This window comes from Protopterus annectens, chromosome 7.part0, assembly GCF_019279795.1.
Source record: "Protopterus annectens isolate FY-2018-M chromosome 7.part0, PAN1.0, whole genome shotgun sequence".
NCBI classification, from domain to species: domain Eukaryota; kingdom Metazoa; phylum Chordata; order Ceratodontiformes; family Protopteridae; genus Protopterus; species Protopterus annectens.
The window spans coordinates 839,771,276-839,793,945 of record NC_056739.1 but is presented as its reverse complement, the minus strand read 5'-3'; the positions used below and the strand labels follow the sequence as shown (position 1 = coordinate 839,793,945).

The window sequence follows — 22,670 nt, the reverse complement described above, 5'->3', positions numbered from 1 at the left end:
CAAGTACCTTTTCAGTACTTTCTCCACAGACTTTACCATATTCTACCTAAATAACACATGCTAACCAACTCTTAAATTGTAAGTTAACAGATTTTACCTTTCTGTACTGTATGAAACAGGAATGTGACAATCTACCAGAAACTAAAAAATGTCAGTAGATCAAAAATATTGCCGAAACAACTTTCAGTGATAGTGGAGTTTTCCCTTTTTTCCACAGCTGTGAATATCATAATAAGTATATATGACTTTGAGGGGGTGGAGATATTCCCCTGCATGGTTGGGGGGAATTCATGGGGGCTTGCCCCTCTGCAAAAAAAAAAAATATATATATATATATATATATATATATATGTATGTATATATATATAAATATTTATATATATATATATTTATATATATATATATATATATATATATATATATATATATATATATATGTATATATATATATAAGGTTTACCAAAGTTGTATTCAATGTTTTTCAGTCTATTAGCATGTATTTTCATTGCTATGACTTCGTGGATGGAACAGATGCTAGTTATCTACTGAATGTACTATGTTCTTCATATGTAACTATGTTTGTAATACTTTAATTGCTAGGATTCTTCTTCTGTAACTATGTCTGTAATATTTTAATTTGTGGAGCTTTTCTCCCTGGGCCTCCGCTGAAAATGGACCTGCATCCAGTCGGACATCCCCAGTCAACAAATGTAAATAAATAAATAAATAATATTAATCCAAGACTGTTTTATCATAGTAGACATATCCTCATCTTTCCATTCATAAAACTAGTATGTCTACTGGAGGGAGAAGTCCATTTTTAGCTATGCTTGGTATGCACAATTCCACCACGAAAACTCAGTTTGTGTTACAGTAGCCTATTCTATCCCAAAGAGTGGACCCTGATATATTGTGATGTACCTTTTCATTCCAAACAAATTTAACTTTTTGGGGCTTCACATACAAGAAGTGCTCAAAGCAGAACAGACAGGAGATCCTGCACCACTTTCTATTTACCTTTATTGTTTTTCTTCCTGCACTTGTAACTGTTGGTTTTTGTTATCCCACTACCACATTTAAGGCTATTTACTTACAGTAAGCTATGTAGTATACATCATTTAGCAAACAGTGTTCCAGTGTACCCTAATGGACATTTCTGCTTGTTCTGGGATAACACAGCATCTTCAGTACTATTAACATCTTATGGCTGAATGTCACATACCTCTTGCAAGTTAGGTATGATCTGTAAATGTGTAGAAATACTATGTCTTTTTTGGTCCTACACATAAAGATAAAACCTCATAACATTCATCGTCCTCCTCCTAACTATTGTTATGTGGTGGGTCAGTCCTATTATGTTATTTTGTAGTCTGAACTAGTGTATATTAGAAGGCAGCCATGTATTTTACTAATTCCTACAACTGTTACATACTGAGCATGTGTATTTACCTTCAACATTACATACTGAGCATGTGCACTCACCTCCAACACTGTAACCAGCACAGGATGATGCATCACAGTATCCTGGTGCTCCAGCAGGTCCTCTTGAACCCGGTGGTCCTGCAGGACCAAGAGGGCCTCGTAGACCCTGAGTACCTGGCTGACCTGGACTTCCTGTTCTGCCTTCACCTTGAGGGCCTACACAGAAATAAAAGTTATACCAAAATGCAATTAAAGACAGCATAAATATGTAAACAACTGCACTGCTAAGGTTGCATGCACTCCCCCACTTCACACTACAACTTTCAGAATTTAATAAAGTAAAACAGAACTACAAAAGATAAAGTGCAAACATATATTCAATCAACATTTACCTGGTGGACCCGGTGGCCCTCTGGGACCTTGTGTGCCGGTACCGGTATTACCCTTTTCACCTTTCTCTCCCGGCAGCCCTGTAGGAAGACACATTTAATGACACATCAGAAGACCCCCATATTCAGTCAGTCAATAGTTAAACAATGGCTTTAGCTAGTTAGCAAAATGATAATCATAGTTGCAGAGCAGAGAGTCGACGTTACCGTATATAAATATTATAATCCACTCTTTTTTTATTATTGATTTTACAAAACACTGGTTAAACTGATATATATATATTAGCACAATACTTGAAAGCAATAATTAAACACTTTCAAGGGCTCAGGCTTTTTTTTTTAAATTTAGTATTTTGAGTTTTGCATAAAAGATACAAATTTTTGAAAGTTATCATCTCCTAACAACCAGAGCACATCATTTTTACAGTTTAATCATTGTGGAACTTAAAAGAATTTATTTTCAGGGAAATATTTCATTTTTTATTAAACCACATGGCAAAAGTCTATTACTTGCTGGAAAGAAATGGGGGAGTATAGGATGAGTGCTGCCTAAAATTATTTATTTTAGCTTTATTATAGCTTCCAAGTTCACTTTGGTTTTAACCCAGTTTTAAAGACTTGGGCATCTTCTTTTATGAACCTAGCTGGTTTATTAATTCTTTTGAGTTCAGCAATCATGCAGGTACAGTGGAGAACATGAATGATGGCTTTAGTTTCTCAGGATCCTGACAATAAAATGAACTGCATTCACATTCACGGATTACTAATGTAACAAGCATTTCACATGTCATTGCCATGCCTCCATGTAATTCTGAGTTCTGGGCAAGCCATCCATAACCAGACCAGACACATACCAAAATAAAACAGTATACTTACTCTGGAGGCAGCTAGTAAGACTTAAAAGACCTAGTGCCATAATTTTGACACTTTACAGAAAAACACTAGTTCTTCATCAGTTTTATAATCCCCATGTTACCCAGGAAACATAGTAAACAAAATGGAAAATGCATAGAAAAATCTTAAAAGTAACAGGAAAAGCCAAATACACCATTTATTTAGCTTTGATTTGAAACACAACCAAACCCATACAGTGGAACTAAACTGAGCATTTGACTTTCTTTCAAATAGTCTGACTGAAACGGAAAAAGGCATCTTTGTGGTTGAGACTTTGGGAAATCAAACCTCATGGACTTAACAGCTGCGAGTTTGAAATATCTCAAAATGTAGTTTGTTGTCCTAGTTAAACAACTCTCTTCAAACATTTCAGAAAGCAAATACCACTACATACTGTTGTCTGTTAAACTTCTCAAAGTAAAAAAAAAAGAAATTACAAGTGGCATACTGTGCCTGTTGTACAGAGCATTAAAACAAATGAAGACATGGATGGAAGACATTTGACAGATTTGCAATACTCTAGAAATTTTCAGTCAACCATCAAAACTGTAGCCTTAGATAAATCTTTTTGAATTGTAAGACGTGGCAAGCAGGAACATGTCTGTATCCACAGCACCATTAATTTCATACCTGCAAAAAAGTAGCCAGATTGCTAAGGCCAGTCAGATATGTTTACCCACTGATGCTAGAAAGAGCAGATAAAATGTAGCATCCATTATAATTCAAATGGAAACAGGACTATTTGACCCAGACAGTTCGACCCCGGACTGTTCGCCCCTGGACAGTTCAACCCCAGTGCATTTCTATACAATTTCATGTATAAATTTGTATGTATTGTATACGTGATTTTTTAGTGGACAGTTCGATCCCGGACTATTTGACCCCAGACTATTTGACCCCAAATATATTCTTTCAAGTACTTTATCATTAAGTTATTAATTAATCAATGATTTAAAAGTAACACTGTTAATTTTTCATTGCAAATATATTTTTTATTAATATTTTTATTTTATTTAATTATTATATTGGTTAGTATAAATATAACATTTAAACCTTTAACATATAATAACTACTGTTATGTTTTAACATATTATGACTACTGTTACTTTATAACAGACTTTATGACATATGTTTTCCATCAATTAAATATATATATTTTTTATTTTATATTATTTTGATATGTTAACTAATCTATTATCTACTATAAATAATTTCTTTAAAATTAAATGAAATACATTTTTTATTCAGGTTAATATGCCTTCTTCATCTTGAACATTTATACTACCACCAATGCTCAAGCAGCAACATGTAGTTTTCACCATTTCCCACCGCCTACCATCAAAGCACATCAGAACCTCAGGAAAGTGGATAATGATGTATGACTACATGCAAACACTCTTGATTTCCAGCAACATTGACAGTGTGTAGTGCTGCAGAGGACTTGATTGCAGAGTGCAAAGACAAACATACACACAATACAACCTAAACTAGTAATTTTGTTGAGACTGGAGTTCCAAAACATGAAATGCTTTAATGGAAACCACAGAAAAATACAGAACACAACGAAAACACTACTAAGCACTTTCACCCGTAAATTAAACCAGGCTACTTCAGAGTAAATTTACTCTGTTTCCATTAAAGCATTTCATGTTTTGGAACTCCAGTCTTGTCAAAATTACTAGTTTAGTTCGTGTTCAGTTCATTGATACACACAATACAGTTTAATCTACCTGCAGTGCACAAACATTCCTAAGTAAAACACTGTTTTTAAGGACTCAAGAATTTATTTGTAAAAAGTATCAACAAGTAGTTCAAAGCTTATAAGTGCAATTCTAGGGCCAAACATCCATTTCACTATCACAATGCTCAGTGCCTCTACAGCTTACACCCACAGCCCATTAACTTCAACAGGGAAACAAACAGAACATCAAAGCAGACATCTGTCAAAATGACTGCCCATTATGTTTTCATTTTTAAATATAATTTATTTTTAATCCTTACTTGTTGATTTATCGCTAATTTTCTTATTTTTATGTAATAATGACGTTAGTATTATACGGAAACTCCAGACTAGTTAATGCTGTGAACTTCCAGATTAGTCAGCAAACGTCTTTTTTGGCACTTACTGTTTTTGTATATATAATTAAAGTTCCAATTTGCACTTAGTTTAAAGTAAGTGTAGTTGAAGCACATAAATAGAAAAAAAATACTTTCTAAACCAATTTTAAGAATGTTTAGACAGTCTTTCATTTCTATTTTTGCTTTGATGTGCTTCGGCTTCACTTACGTTACATTTTTTACTGGGGTCCAACCATCAGGGTCGAATCGGTTGGGCGTGAATCATCTGGGGGAGAATTGGCGGGGTCCAAACATCCTGTAACCAATTTTAATGAGGATGCTGCTGCTTGCGTGCTGGAGAATTTTCTTGATCAGGCTAGGGGTAGTGGAGATGTCCTGTTGTTACGTACAACAGAAATTCTGTTTGGAAATAATGAAAGCTTTACATTTAAGGGGCAAGCAGCAGCATCCTCATTAAAATCTGGTGCAGGATGATGCAACACATGCTTATGAAGTGCAATGCCATCTCTGTAAGCACATTTATTCAGTTTATTTATTTAATTTCTATTAACTTGGTAAGCGCTGTGGACCATAAACACACACACACACACACACACACACACACACACACACACACACACACACACACACACACACACACACACACACACACACACACACACACACACACACACACACACACACACACACACACACACACACACACACAGTGTATGGAGAAAACCAGTGCAGATATCGGAAGGACATGCACATTCCACACAGGACAATATCTAGAAGTCAGAGCTGAACACATGACCATGGAACTGTGAAACAAAGATCTAATCACTGAGCACTGCACTTTGCCAGTAATTTATATTTGCATATCTAGTACCATTTCCCATTTAAAGTATTCTCCATATTATAGATGTGCTCCACCACCAGATTTTTTTTTTGCATGTGTGACAAAACTGTGCCATCTGCTTACCCACTGATACTAGGAAGAGCAGACTGCAGATACCTTAGTGTTCACACTGCACATCATTTCAATGTTCCCTCTTTTAAATGCGATCAGCATCAGTTTAAATACATCATCATGTAAACCAGTAAAATACACAATATGATGGGTGCTTCACCCTGTCATGCTCCTTTTCTTAGACAGACTAACCTCCACTATCATGGTGGCATGGAGTAGAAGTGTCACTAGATAAAGCACAGCTTCACACCAGCCGATGTGTTTAAACTCTTTCAGTTGTTACACTGGATGACTACAATGTAAGGCATTTATATTGCCTCAGCATTAGTGCTGTCACTCTAATGGCACAGGACTACCCAATATGTTGCCCTGTTAAGTTATATGTATGTCATAACATCTGTCAAATTTTTGTAATTTTTATGCAGCTTATGGTGTTTGTTCAAATTCAGAACCATAAGTCATTAGGTAGTATTTTAAAGCAGCCTAATTTTGGGTAACCTATGGATTTTTTTATGGTTTCAGTGGTTATATCTTTACAAATGCTAATACTAATTGAGGAAAACTGATTCTGTGATGATAATATTCCACTTTATTGAGTAGGTCTTGAATAAAATATGATGCCATATAATCTTTATATTTTAGAGTGTGGATTTTGTTCAAATGATATTATTAAAAGGTAAATTGGGAGGGTTTCTACTCAGCAGTATAGCTACATAAAAAGCTTGATGTTGAATTTGATATATTTCGGTAACAAATGGGTTTAAGTTTTTAGGCATCATTTTTGCAAAGGCAGATACTTGTTTGCATGAAACCTGCATTCTTGATTTGCAGGATAGCAGACTTTAAAGGGTTTGTGTGACATCAATCTGTGCAGCAGGAAGTTTAACTTTGTCTGTATGTGTGTTTGGGAGGAAGACAAATCTGTTACTCTTTTTAACCAGAGTCATTACTGACGCAGAAGGAATATCTGCATTAGGGGAAGATACATTTTAAAGGAAGAACATTGTATTGGATGTACCATGTACTACTATGCCCACTGAAAAGATTTCTAGAGAGTACCTGAAAACGAATTACATATTGTTATGAAGAGAATATCATGAGGTAGCCGTAACAATTAGAACAAGTTTCTTCAGAGAAAAGATAAAAAAAGATACAATTCAAAATGATTTTATTCAGGTTTACAGATGGGTCTGGTTCTGCCATTTCTCTTCCATTTTATGAGCAGTTATCTCCTAGATGTATATTTAAAAGCTGTATAGGCTTCTTTCTTTGGTGGAGTCATTTTAATTCCAGTAATTGACTAATCAGCTTTTCATATCAACTTAATTTCAAGCACTCTCTTCATCTTTTTCTTGTGCAGATCAGCGGAATGACAATTCAGTTTAGACATAATCGTTATGCGCCTTTTCTTACTGAGTGGAATGGAAATATATGATTTTACTGTTAGGACTATAAGATGTGAATGGCGGAGCAGTCACTTTGGAGCATGATAGAAGGAGGTCATCTTTAAATTCTATACTGAAGTTTGTTCATCCAAGAAGGTTGTGGGGAAGGTCAGGTCCTAGGAGATTTTCACATATGTCTGTCACATCTGCTTGCCATTGTGGTGTTAACAACTACTTTCGGAAAGTTACACTTTGGTATAGTGAGGGGATATGCCAGTGCTGAGTTTTATAATGCTTTCTGTGATGAACTAGACAAGGTGTTAAGACTCTCTAATGATATGCTGTAACGGTTCAAGTTCCTGCTTTGTATATACCTTAATGTTGTGAAGCTGATTCTTAAGTTGCGGAATTCTGAGGAAATTGAAACATTTTAGTCTCCTAAATATAGATGTGAAATTGTTAGGTTTGGTTGTGGTTGAAAGAGTCAAAAAGGGGACTTCTATCTGGAACCAGGGAGTAAAGCACGTAATTTGAAATTACATGTAAAGCAACATGATTTAATGTTGTTTAAGGAAGTTTGGGCTGGAGTAGAGAAAAGTGATTGAGCTGGTTGGTTGTATGGTTGGTCAACATTAATGAGGAAAATGCTTTCAAGAGTGGCAGGACTACAGTGCTCCTTTTCCTCGACTGCAGCTGTTAGGACTTAGACTTGCAGGTGACTATGACTGAAATTATGTTTATATCCATCTGAGAAGTTGTGTGTTGCTATGGATGGCTGTTAATTACAGGAAATGACAATGCTTGGTTGATGCTGTTGAAGTGTACTCTGTATCTGATATTGTAATTCACTCATGACTGGAAGTTTGCTTTGGAATATTATCCATAAAAGGATTATACAATACATGTGTTTTTAATGGTGAAATGAAAGCATTAATGTTTACTGATGATGTCACCATTTTCTGTCCTGGAGTGATGGCAATGTCTATGAATTCTGCTATTGATTTTATGACAGTAAGGCTGAAATTAAAGTGAAAGGTACAAATTGTTATATTATTGTAGCACAATATGATTCAATACAGACTGGTGATGCAGTGAGCCTTGGATGATTATGGATAGTTGTAAAATTGGTGGTATTAATTTTTATTAGAATATGGTGATATTGATTCTTTGAGTAACATTTTAAAGAGATAGAAAATGAAGCATGTGATTAAATGAAGAAGAATTTGCAGACAATGATTTAGATGGTGAGATTGCTTTGTTTTCCTAGTGCTTTGGAAGTGATGTGTTTTGTCTTATTGAGAGGAGAGTCAGCCACTCCATCTCCGCAAATGGTAGTTTGTATGTTGGAAAGTGGCTGAGGATGGACTTGACACAATCAAATTTCTAATTCCTGCTAGCAGATTGTTTCAGACAAGTTAATAGGTTTTATCAGCTATCAGAAGCAAGCTAGTACAAGGTTTGGTGAGGTCACTTCTAGGATATACGAGGCCGTTAGGCAGGTCAAAATTTGAAGGACAGACAGTAGAGACAAGATTTAAGGGTATTTATGGCTGATCAAGGAATCAATACTACGCTATGCTTAGCAGTTTGAAAGAGAGAATTGTGTGGGGGGGGGTAATTGAGGAGTGGTAGCCCATCATACCTCTCAACTGTACAGATTTTTGCAGAATGTCCAGATTTTTGCCTCATATTTTTGGTGTGTTCCTCCTAAAATCTGTACTTTTCTGGGAAATAGCTGAGGATTGGAGTCATTAAAAAATGACAAACATTTGAGTTTAATATACCACATCCTTCAGAAAATTCATGCTAATGCAAAATCTATTATTCTATCAACCTTCTAAGTTTGTAAGAGCAATATTTAAAATCTGTCTCTATTTATCCCCCCATCATTTTAGGCTTTGTCTAGATTTTTTGCTCTAAGAGGTTGAGAGATTTGGTAGCCATTTTGATCAGTCTTTTTAGACTTGTTGAGCTGTAGTTCATGAGATTTTGTCAGTCAGTGCTTGAAATGATATAAACAGTTGAGACATTGCAGCTGTATATGAGGTGTTTGTCAAGTGACTGAAAAAATTATCAGTTTACTGTGAGGCTGAAAAGACCTTCATGGAAGATGACTGGGAAGGTTAGGTGTGATTGATTTTGGCCCTCCTCACTGTGAAACCACACAATCTGTGATGAGTGGGAGAGTGTGAAGAAGGCACTATATGACTGATTCTAGCAGTTATTAAATATATGCTTTTGAAAAAAAAAAGGTACCTTTGAGTACATCATTAGATTTTGAGGTCAGAAGATGATTTAGAAATGGCGGTAAAAGACTAGATAAAGAAAGAGTGCCGGAGGAGAAGGGCTGTGAAACTGGAAGTATGAAAACAATTTAGCTTAATATCACTGGTTTGACGAGTCTTGCTGCATATCCTTCAGTACTGTTCATTTGTTGGTTTTTGTTTATTTACTTATACCAGTGTCATTTTTGTAGTCACTATACCCTTCTTTCTTTGTTTATTTTTATATAAGTGTTGACACTTCTGTTGTTGAGCTGTACATTGTACATTTTTTGCTTCTGGTTTGTAAAGCTTTATAATAAATCATTCCATTTTCTTTTAAGAAAATTTTCCTTCAGTTCCATTACTTCTACATTCAATGTAACAAGACAGCACAGTACCCAGATAAATAAAGGGGATCTGGATCTAATCTCTCTTCTGAAGAATGCCACACCTCATCAGTATGATATTCCCTTATGCTATAATCACATGACAGGGTTGCTGAGGTCTGATCTCATCTCATTCTCTGTACCATGGGACTACAACCTTCAACCTTCATGCTAGAACTGGATGTGCAAATGTGCTGTATTGATGCCCAGTGATAATGTCTGCTGTAAAGGGATACATCTAATATGTTCTCGAAGGGGCAGCCTTAGGTAAAGTAGTTCCATAGTGCTCCCTGCCCATAACCGTGGAGGAAGCAACAGCATTAAGGTCAGGCTCTGGGGGCCACAAGGCCCCCACATGAGTACATTTCAGAGGGTTTTTGTAACAGTCTTTTCATCCAGTGATGGCCTAAACAAAAACTATGACCAAGAAAGAAATTCTATCTTTCAACTTTTTGTTTTTTCCTGCAGCCTTTCTGCACATCCTAAATGGCCAAGAATAAATTATAGTAATTGCACTGGAAATAATAGTGTTAAGCCAGAAGCTATGATGTTTCTAGATGCTCTGAGATGTGATTTAGAGATTAAAAAAAAAAAACATTTTCATCCAATGATGTCCTGAATGAAAACCACTATTAAAAAAGGGAATTTAGTTTTACTCTTCAACTTTGTTTTTTCCAAAATCTGTTTAAAAATAACCTAACTGACAAAAACTGCCCTGCCATAACTAAATTAATCTGGGGGTCTGGGAGCTTCTAAGTGCCCAGAAGCCATGAGGTTATAGATGCTCCAATGGGGCATTTTAGAATGTTATTCCAACCTTTTGATCCAGTGATGGCCAGCACAAAAATCATAAATACAGAAAAGGCATTCAATCTTACTTTTTTATTTCTCAATAAACTGAGAAGACACATGCTTGTGAGGATACATATATCTAGGTATAACACCTGATCCAGATCTATTTCAAAGCATTGAACACACTATTCATCGAACTACTATTCATCGACATCACATCAAACAGTTTATCCATTGAATGTTAAGTTCCCAGATTCCCACTTCATCAAATTGCCATAGTTAGCTAATATCGCATTTATATCAAGTTATCGAAAGACGAAAATAGCGAACACGATTTCATCAGCCCCAATACATCTAAACATGAAAATATTGAACATTCAGAACAGCGAATTTTTTCCCATGGAAAAAATTTGCTGCTCCGAAACACATACACACAACACAAGCACATCAAACAAACAGCAACCACACATATACACTTAAATTCCTACATCTAACGCTACACTAAACTAAACATACACTACTATCTACCCACTTACCTTAACCCAAACCCTAACCCTAAGGTCCGTCAGTATCACGCACTCACCTAACCCGCTCCCTAACCCTATCTCACTTAAACCGCCCCTGACCCTAAAGTTTGTCACTATCGCACACACACCTAACCCACACCCTAACCAAAATTCACTTAACCCGCCCCTAACACTAATGTGCAAACAATTGCACACTTACCTGAACCCAACCCATAACTTTCCACCACACCGCTAAGAATAGCGAAGCCACAGAAACGGTGAAATGAATTCTTTCCCGAAGAAAGAATTTGCTGTTCTGCAGCTTCGCTATTCTTTGTGTTCACTGAATAGTGTTCGATATCAGAACTTCAAAGTTTTAATACTTTGATGTTCTGATATAGACCCAACAATATCACAGACATCATGGTAACCCAGTGAGATGCTAAATTAAACATAAGAGTCTCCCAAACTGAATATACATACAAAATAAACTGAAACAGTAACTTATAGAATACTGCCCCATCAACTCTACCACTAAAGTATTTATATACAAATCATATAAGTAATTCACTAAGCCAAAGTTACAAAGACATGCATTTGGAGCAGTTCTCCCCAGGCCTCTGCTGAAAATTGGCTTTGTTCCAAGTCGGACTTTCGTGGTTAACAAATAATAAATAAATAAAAATAAACAAAATAAAAACTAAGCCAAAGTAAAATATCACCTTAACTGTGATATGTTAAACATTCCAGCACACAGTACACTAAAATGCAATACATTAAATGGTGCAGAAAACAATGTACAAAACTAGTGTAAACTGTCAGAAGGACAGCGATAGCTGTAATTTATAGTTTTACTCAGCACATACAGATATGTAATATAATGCTTTTTATTTGGATACCTATCAAATAATTGAACACAAAAATTGTCGAACGTCATAAGGTTGAACCCATATACAGTAATTGACAATTCAGTCCATCAAAACAAACTCAGCACAAAGACAACATCCACATGAACCACAAAAGGTCTGCTGTACCACATATAAATATTATAATCCACTCTTTTTTTGTTACTGAGTTTACAAAACACTGGTTAAGCTGCTATGCATCTTATCACCATACTAGAGAACAATAATGAAACACTTTCAATGGCTCATGCGCTTCTTAAATGTAGCATTTTGAGTTTTGTGCAAAAGATACAAATTTATGCAAGTTATCATCTACAAAGCAACCAGAGCACATCATTTTTGGAGTAATCACTGTAGAACTTAAAATAAGTGATTTTCAGGGAATTTTTTTTTTATTACTCGCATTGCTAAATTCTATTACTTGCTGGAAAGACTCCCAGATGAAAATGAGGTGAATGGAGGGTGCAGGATGAGTGCTGCCTAAAATTCTTTATTTTAACTTTATTACAGCTTCCAAGTTCACTTCAGTTTTAACCTGGTTTTAAAAACTTGGGCATCCTCTTTTATGAACCTATCTGGTTTATTAATTCTTTTGAGTTGAGCAATCATGCAACTACAGTGGAGAACATGAATGATGGCTTTAGTTTCTCAGGACCCTGACCATAAAGTGAATTGCATTTCGATCTACAGATCACTAATGTAATATGCATCTCACATGTCATTGCCATGCCTCCATGTAATTCTGAGTTCTGGGCAAGCCGTCCATAACCAGACCAGACACATACCAAAATAAAACAGTATATTTACTCTGGAGGCAGCTAGTAAGACTTAAAAGGCCTAGTGCCATAGTTTTGACACTTTACAGAAAAACACTAGTTCCCATTGAGTTTAATAATCCCTGTGTTACCCAGGACACAAAGCAAGCAAAGTAGAAATTGCATGGGGAAATTGTAATGTAACAGGAAAGCTAAATGCACCATTTATTTAGCTTCCATTTGAAATACCATCAAACAGTGGAACTAAACTAAGCACTTGACTTTCTTTCAAATAGTCTGACTGAAATGATAAAGGCATCTTTGTGGTTCACACTTTGGGAAATCGTACCCCGTGGACTTAACAGATGCCAGTATGAAATATCTCAAAATGTACTTTGTTGTCTTAGTTAAACAACTCTTCTCAAACATTTCAAGAAGCAAATGCTAACAACCGCATACACCACAAAAACTGCTTTGGCAGTGGAGAAAGCCCCCTCCACCCCTCACACCCCTGCTAATTATATATACCAACTTCGAGACTGCACTACAGTGGTGAAAAGGGCAAATTTCCTGATCCCTACTGTAATGTGATCTCGATCAGAATGATTCAACGGACTGAATTGTCGATGATATGGTTTGACCATATGATGATCAACAATTTGTCCATTTGATTATTTGACAGGAATCCTTTTTATTTACTCCTGACATACAAACTTACATTCTACAATCAATTTTATTTATTACATTTAAATGAAACATTCACAGATGTATATAAACTATTAGTACAGTTTAAGATTTACATGCTTTCTTTGTATAATATTAGTAACTGGCGTTATTCCACGGTACATATCACTATCTTAGTAGCTAGGCAACTGTTTTTTGATGAGTTTACATTTGACAATATAAATGTTTGGTGACTGACTTGTTCTATGTTGTGGTGTCGATGAATAGTGAATTTGATGCTTTGAAATAGATCCTTTTACCCCTACCCCTACCTCAAAATACTTATTTATATTCTGTGTATTCACCTCTGTTGTTAAATTGGGATTAAAACTAAGGCACAAATGTCTACAGTCATATTTCTGGCTGCTGCTGTCATATTTACGTACAGCATGCCGCTTCACCCACCTCTTCCCAAAAGACAGCCACCTTATGTGTACTCTTCTGATGGCAGACTGGGACAAACCTGAAAAAAATAGAGTTTAACATATTTGCTGTCAGACATATATAAGCAGCATAGTATCCACTTCTATGAAAGTTAAAAAAAATAATGACTACATTGTCCCCAGCCCAAAACAAGATATAGTGACCTCTAAGGTTTAGGAGAAATGCCAAAGAAATAATGACAATATCACAAGCCCCCTCCCACCACACACAAGTACACTATGAGCAGGGATGGTTTTACAATAGGTGGGGTTCAGGGCAGATGCAATTACTAAGCCCATGCCACTCATACAACCTTGGTGTGTAGACGACACTAGCGCCCAGAAATATTGAAGGTCTGTGCATTCTGTGGTGCAGCCAGGTCAGTTACTTTCATGCAGACAACCCTCAACAAGTAGTTATAGCCACTTCTATGTCCAATTCAAATATCTGTTTGTGATAAAATAGGATGACCATGTAATGTATGTATTTCACCTTTGTTCCAAACAAACAGTTGCCACACATTAAAGTATTGTACTTTGCCTCACATAATCACATTAGTCCTGCAGAGCCAAAATAATCAGCAAACAACAGCAGACAGCTAGTCATTTTCTTCCACAGAAGACATCCACAAAAATTATACCTATCCTGTCTGTGCATATCAGGAGTCTGTCTTACTCATCACAAAACGCACTAGTCCTTCAAAGCCAGATAGGGACTGTTTAAACAGGACAAAGACAAGAAGGCAAGTTACCTTCATCCAGCCAATCCCAGTCCCCCCACCTTAAAGTCCTGATGTTTGATAGCCATGCAATATTATTTCACCTACACAGTTTACACAAATACATTGCCACACATCAAAGTATTCCAGCCCTAGCTAGTATAATTAAATCATTCCCTCCAGTACAGCTGTTTTGAGTGTGTACCTTTAACTCCACGTGGGTGTGGCTTGAGCCTTTAAAAATTAAACTTATCTCCTTACAGATCTAAATAATACTCAATGACAGAGGTCAAGTATCGATAAAATTGTGTTTGCCATCATGTATGCTTCAAGATAAAATATTCTGATACCTTGAATGTAGCATGATTTTGAAATGATTAATGCAAATATGAACAAGCAATAACTGACGTCTAGAAGCACAGTAGGAGGTAACTGCCGAAATGCCTGGAGGAGCACTCAGTTTAATGAGTTAATGACACTTATTGCACCATTCCTGTCATCTAAGCTGTGAGCACAAATCACAAAGCCAGATATATTGCCCAAAATATCTGGTTAGCGTCTGCCAGCATTATTTCAAAAACAGTTACCTCACCACATCATTCCCTGCATCCCAACTGCCTACACAAATAGTAAAGCTTTTAAAAGTCCATTCTAAAACAGACCCACCTCCGCAATAGGTGATATGTGGGACTGACTATAGCTTTCACCCTACGTTCATCAACAAAGCAGTTTCATAAAATGCAGCTTATGTTTCTATTCTCTGTTGCTGCCTCCTCAACAATTGCATTCAAGTATTCCAAAGTGAGTAAAAGCATGAAGGCCCTTACCTGGATGGCCATGATTCTTAATGAGGCTGGCAGATGTCTCACTAGTGAAAATATGCCTTCCATCTAAAAGCAAATTTTACTTTAGGATGAATTCCAAGCCTGGTCTATAATTTAAAACCAATGTAACCTTCAATATACCTCTACTTGTTCTTCCTGGAAGGAAAAACACGAGCATCCCCATTAAACTGCAAGGACCCTGTGGATACCACCTTTTGTTTTTTTTGAACACACAGCAGGGGAGTGAAATATCTAGTAGTGTCTACCATTGGTCATTTTGACTATAACAAGCTCCAGAAGTCAGTTTCTGACTGCTCTAAAAGTCAACCAATGAAAAGCAGAAATCTGAGCCATGTTCAGTTAAAGAACAGAAAAAACTGACACTAATTTTGAGGACTGAAATCTGAAAGCTTCTCATGAAATGAGGAACAGTTGAGAGTTTTATGCTTTATTTCTATAATTTTTAGAGCAAAGAAACATTGCTTTAACAAATAAATAAACAAATAGGGAAAGAGCACCTCTATAAGCACAGTGTTGTAGGCAGTTACCCAATTCATTCATGGGTAAGTCCAGCCCTGAGTGCATGTATGGAAATGTATATGGGGGGGTGCGTGTAGGAGATCACTGCAATTTGGTGTCTTTAAAAAGTATGTTGCATTATAGTCTTCACTTACTAGTAAGTCCTTTAGAGTTTTATTTTATAAGCCAGTATAACCTGGCATAAACTATTAAATTATATTAAAGCAAGCATTAGTTTAGATATTTTAAGAGCAGCTTGGACAATTACTATGATGGTAACTGTTTTGCTGTATTGGCAGGCTATAATGCCATTATTGTCCATGCCTGACATATTTGTGTGTGTGTGTATATATATATATATATATATATATATATATATATATATATATATATATATATATATATATATGGGTCTACTGTTTTTGGTCGAAGTTTCAGTACTTCAAACTTCACTTGTATGAACCCACTTGGAAGTACTGAAACTTCGAAAACTGACTACGGAGATCACAATACAGCGCGGAATGGGAATATTCCCTTTTCCTCACTGTAGTGCGATCTCGGAGTTGGTATATTTAAGTAGGGGGGTGTGGGGGACACATACCCCCACATGGGGGGGAATGCATGGGGGTTGCCCCCCTGCAAAAGCATGTTTTTATTTTTTTTATTTGTGAGGCAATCGGGCACCTAGAATTCAGCGAAAGTGCACTTTCGCTGAAGTGGGGTTTTACTTTTCGTTTTCAGTTAAGTGACAGTTCGTTGTAAAGTAGTAGACCCATATATATATATACATACATCTATGTATGTATTATGCACATCTATGTATGTATTATACACATCTATGTATTTATTATCAATTTAACTCATGGGCTTCCTGCATATAAAACAGAAAGATTATGTACTGTAAGATTTTTAAATTTCTGTAAGGATTTTCATTTACTGAGATAATATCCTTGTTATATATTTCCTGGAGCAAATGGCTGGAGGTAGACAAAAAGTGAAAGCTGCATCATTTACTGTTCGCTTGCTACAGGTGCAGTGAACCTTCAGTATAATTCTATTATAGACAGAAATGTTTTGTTTATAGCTTCCCTTAAACAAAATGCATTTTAAACATGGATAAAGGTATATCAAGGTCAAATGGTAGCTCAGTACTCATTGATATGCAGAATGATTTGAAATGCTGCAAATGATTTTAAATGTATATTTAATTTAAGACTGATAGATTTCCATACATGTAGTCTTTAAGTAGTTTGCATATGCCATTTATAATGTTGGTTGTATGGTGCTCATAGTGCTAAATAAACAAAATGAACACAACAAATAAATATTTTCTTAAGCAGCAAAAAGAAAGAAATATTGAAGAGTTTCATTTTTCTTATTGTTGTGATAGTTTCTTTTGTGGATTAATGCAGTGGTAGCCACTGAAAATGTGCAACACAAAATTATTTTAGTTTAAACTACTAATGTTTTATTTATACATTTTAGGTTTTCTAGTAGTATGTTAAAGATAATATTCAGTAAGCTATAGAATATAAAATAGTGACTTTTTATGCTTGACTATGAATCAGAGGAATTTGTACTGAATTAAATAATCTCCCTAGTGACCTTTCAGTTTCTCCCCAAAGATCAGGCATAGTTTTATGTTTAAAGTAAAACATATTGTTTAGAAAGTTATCCAGAGTAGCACTGACTAGCAACCAGGACATTTGCAAGATGAGCTTTATTGACTAAGTACCCATTTGTGGTTGCAGAATAAGGATAAACCCACTCTTTCTCTAGGTATCCATTCTCTACAATAGAAATGCATTGGTGGTTTGTGATTGGTCAAGAATGTGAGCATTGAGCAGTCATTTACTGAGGATTAATCAAGAAGAAGATACAGGAAGTTAGTGATAATGAATGGACTGAATTAAAAGGCAGTACCCCACTGGCACATAACTGGTGTTGCATTTTCTCTGTCATTCTAAATTTGTAATTCAAAAATTCTAAAAAATGGCTGGTTTGTCAGTTTATTCAGGACTGTTTTGCAGATAGCTACATTTGTGAATACTGTAAAGTTGCTCATTCTTAAAATGCCTCTATACTGATGAATTTATCCCGCAATGTAGCTTTTGTTTACATGCCAATGGAACTGCAGTAAGTTGTGTCACCTCTGAGTCCACAGGCAAGACAGCATGGAAATAGTGTCAAGGTAGATTATTTAATTCATTAGGAAGAAGTACAGAGTCTTGAGTGCACTTTGATTTATTATTTCAAATCTTCATAACCACGCTTATTACTTCCGGAAAACATGATGATCTGCAACAGAAAACTGCAGGCAAGAAAACAAAACTCCGAGTTAACAATTGTTTTTACAAAAATTCATTATTGTCGCAAAGACGGGGTACATAGAAAGAAAGATTTACAATAACAGAAATACAAAATATTTCAGGTTTAAGCACACAGAAAATGAAAAAGATGTTGATGGAGATCTCTAGTCTGCCAAAGTTGTAAATAGAGTGTAACACACAAAATAAATGCAGACACACACTGAAATACGAAGATAGCCAGACTTCAGTGTTATGCAGATGCATTAAGCATAAGTACAATTGCTAGATTAACTATGTTATATATTGTAGAACAGCAGGTGTGTGTTAAATAAACTAAATATTCACTTTAAGCCAATGAAGAATACAGAATATGAAATATGTAAGTTCAGAAATAAAGATGGCCACACAAATATATTATACTAGACTAAAGACAATAGCCAGGAATTGTGAGTTCATAGATATTAACAGTGAAAACAAAACCCAGTTAATACTGGCATATAAAAATGGCAGGATATAGAAGGAAGCCCTGGCTGAGCCAGAAATTACCAAGGAGAATGTTGTGCAGTGGAGTTCCATTCTCCAGTCACTGTTTTCAGTATTAAGTGTTTTTATTCAACAATGCATCAGCTTCACTAGACTGTCTCTGAACTCCAATCCACAGTGTTTCAATGTGTTCCTGGTTTTGGTGAACATTGAGGCAAGAGTGAATACCATAGACAACCTGCTAAACTTTTGTAGATCTCTTTACATTCAAGAAGTTCAGGCAAAGCAGACTGAGTGACATAAAGATAAAGAAGTTACTAAAATGGAAGCAAGGTGAGAGTTAATGAAGAAAAACAATGTGAGATAATAGAAGCAGTTAGAAAAGAGGTGTGTGTAAATTCCATAGTGACTTAGTAAGGAGATAGACTTACAAAATACACTGTGGATATTGCATTGAGGAGCATCCTCTTCGGAGGCAGAACACATCTTTAGGAAGAATGTGCAGAAAATACAAGAAAAATAATTATTTTAAAAGATTATGCAGAAGTATAAATGCTGAGAAGCAATACAAGGAAGTTAATTTTAGAGGCAGGAAGATAAAGTAGCAGAGCACATGGAAGGTAAAAAAAATCACAAAACAGTGAAGGGGATTTTGAAAATGAAGAGACAAAGAAAAACTCATACAATATTAATATGAAAGATAAAACAAAGAACATAGAAATAACAGTGAGATTATCAAAGAAATAAAGATGGTGAAACGTAGATGATCATTGATGTATATATTAACAGACAATGTATTCAACAAGTTAAGGCCAAAGCAAGAATTGCATAAAGCCAAAGAAAAGTATATATATTTATTTCTAAAAGAGAAATCCAGTGTAAAGGCTGTTCTGAAAAACTCAAAATAAAAGGCAGATCACTGAAAGAAATGCTTTCATTTCCTAGAGGGAAAAGAATTAATGTTTTGAGTCATGATCAAGTAAATAAACTAAACTAGTAAGATAATTGTTTATCCCATAAACAATGAGAGAAAGAGAGAGAAAGGAAAGAAAAAAAAGATGAGGCAACAGAGGAAAGTGTGTTAACATGGTAGAACAATGCAAGGTGTACAATAGGTAGAGACTGTGAATGCATCTGAAGCAATTGCCATGTTGAACCAATAAATAGACAAATAAAACTGCTCAACCAGAAATGTTAAATTTCCACAGGCTGATTTGTAAATTAATGCCCTGTTCACCGTTATTGATTACTACACAGGATTCACATTGTTCATACCTTCATAGGTGTTTACTATGGTACTGCCCAGAGTTTGTGGGGAAACACAGACTGAGGGGTGTTTCCATACTTTATAGTGGTGTGATGCTACTGCTGCCTGTCAGCTTGGCTGTTTCTGATTCATTCCAGATGCCAGCTTACATGCTCATGGCTTGGATTTAGCCACTGTGAGTGTTAGAAACATTATTTGGGATTTGTGGATGATTGCCTTTATTCTGCTGTTGCCCTTTTTGTAATTAATTTTTACTTGCATCTCCTCATATTTACAGCTCTGCAGCTACATGCCAGCTGTATTATATTTGCAGGGCCCAGTCTGGGTTGCAAGACTCCCATAGTAGTGATTTCTACATCAGTTCACCTTTATTTTGTGCTGTTGCCCTTTGATTCTATTTTGCATGTCCTCCCATCTTCAGCTCTGCAGCCACCTGTCAGCTGTATTATTTGAGTGCTTTCATTGGCCAGTTGTGGGTTGCAGACTCCCATATTGTTGGTTTGTACACCATTTCCCTTGTTCTGATACTTCCTTTACCTTTTCCTTCTACCCTTCCTCTTCCATCCTGTTGTTAGTGTAAACAGCAAGATATGTCCCTCCTCTGCACGTGCACACTCCCTTCAGTTCAACCCCTCTCCTAGCTGTGCTTATCTAAGCAGACACCAGCCAATAGGGCTCCAATGTGCTTCCAGCAAGCATGACACACACCCTTTTCATGTTCCTTGCTCCTCCTACCTACATGATGGTGTTACAGCATTTACACGGTTAGGTGCAGTCTGACACTTAGAAATTTTCTTGGCCAACTTGTGATTCAGTATAAGTCCTCATTAGCATACCCCACTGCCCCACTGCCTTAAGCCCTAATAACTGCACTATTCCAGAGCCTTCCCCATTAGCAACCACTGTTCCCTGCCTATGTTTACTTTCTGCATGCCATTGACTAGGAAAAATGCAGAAAGTAGTTCTAATGCAGTCCCCCCATTTCTACATGTACTCCCCTCCCACTAGCATACCACGCCCCCTGCCCTCAATGGCCGAGTTTGGCCAACATAAAATAATTTTATTATTGTATTCATTTTGAGTGGTTTTGCATGCCAATGGCCATATATTTGGCCATTGGCATGCAAAACCTAATTAATACATGCTTTCTGGAATGCTGACATGGCTCTATCGCGTAGATTGCAGAAATGTATTTGGTTAGTAACCGAATACATTTCTGCAAGCTACACTGTTCCAGCACGGAACATGCCGCTTTGCTTTATCGCTAATCAGGCTCATTTGCTTGGTTTTCACCAGGAAAATGAGCTCATTAGCATCCCGCATGGCTTTCTGTGCAGGAACAGTGTAGGGCTGCTCATGCAAGTGAAAACAACACGTACGTGGATCGCAAAGCACCCATTTTCTGTGCAGGAGCAGTTACACTGTTCCTGCATGGAAAATAAAGCATTGTGAATCCCGGGGAAGGTTCATTTTTGATGGGGTAGTGTCTTCAAGAAGTAATAAGTTTGCATCGATTTTGCTTTCTGGTTCCTTTCCAAAAAATGAAAGGGAACAAGATAGGGAAGAAAAAACCTTTACATTCCCCATCCCCATGACTACAGAAGGTATTCACATGAAAAATATTATACATGACAATTGGAAGGTGATCTTAGGAAATCACAAAATGTATAAAATAGTTTGTTTAGAACCAATATTTATTTATAGGAAAACCAGGAATTTAAAACATCTAGAACATTTAAAAAAGTGAAAATCAAGAGGTATTTAAAAAGCAATGCACATGCATGGCTGTTAGCTGTTAAATATGCATTTATTTTAACAAGCTTGCCTTTCTTCTTAGTTCTCTACAATAAGCCCATATCCTATTATGACAGTGTATACTTGTTTTTGTATATGAAATATTATGTTAGAGCATCTCTATTTAAAACATTCTTGTTAATACTTTTGTCAAGAATATACTGTCATGTACACTAAGTTCAATTAGCTTAATCTTTGTTAAAACAATAAGCTGCATATTGTAGTTTCTTTTTAAGATGATAAAGTGAATGACTATCAACCCATTTATTTTATCTTTCTGTTCCCCAATAGACCAATCTGATGGTTCTACTACCTTCACCCAGTTGTCCTCTTTGTTAAATTGGAGGTTACATCCAGGCATTGTGGCTAGGAGAGAGCCCAGCAATCTATTTCTGCCCAAGATGCCTTTTAGCCCACTCATTCCCACTATGACAAGAATGGGCCAGTTTACTGACCCATTGAGGTACCCTACCATCCCCTATTGGTTTATCTCCTCTCTCTTTTTATGGCTGACTGAGCTCTGCTTCTGTGTTGCCAGTCATAGGGTGCATACTGCCACATTAGTGGCACAGCAGCAGTAGCCCCAGAGATCATCCATGCTGTATCAGGCAGCACCGAAACCATTCAGAGTCAGTCAGCCTGTTACATCACCCACCCACCATGCAATGTCCCAACTCACTCACTCCAGCTTTTTGCATTGGGGAATATATAAAGGTCTAACACCATAATTTGGGGTGATTTCAACACCCTGGTATAGACTGGGTGAACTGCCAGTTCTAACTCCTATGCCCATGCGGTTCATAAATTTATATAAAATTTAGTAACATTGAACAACTGGTATGTTCTCCACTAGAGGACAACATATTGGATTTAGTCATCAC

General features: G+C 36.3%; 1 protein-coding gene and 1 long non-coding RNA gene across 6 annotated transcripts in view; one reads left to right on the top strand and one right to left on the bottom strand.

Annotated features, from left to right (window-relative positions):
- The window catches only part of LOC122806727, a 44,705-nt gene extending 42,807 nt beyond the window's left edge, over nt 1–1,898 (bottom strand). For both annotated transcript variants that reach the window (XR_006365546.1, XR_006365547.1), the window contains exons 1-2: nt 1,815–1,898; nt 1,483–1,638 (exon numbers count right to left, since the gene is read on the bottom strand). This is a non-coding gene — a long non-coding RNA (uncharacterized LOC122806727). The remainder of the gene's footprint in view (nt 1–1,482; nt 1,639–1,814) is intronic.
- BNIP2 (BCL2 interacting protein 2) overlaps nt 1–22,670 on the top strand; it is a 2,487,402-nt gene that overhangs the window by 1,393,059 nt on the left and 1,071,673 nt on the right. The gene's annotated exons all lie outside the window — the stretch shown is intronic.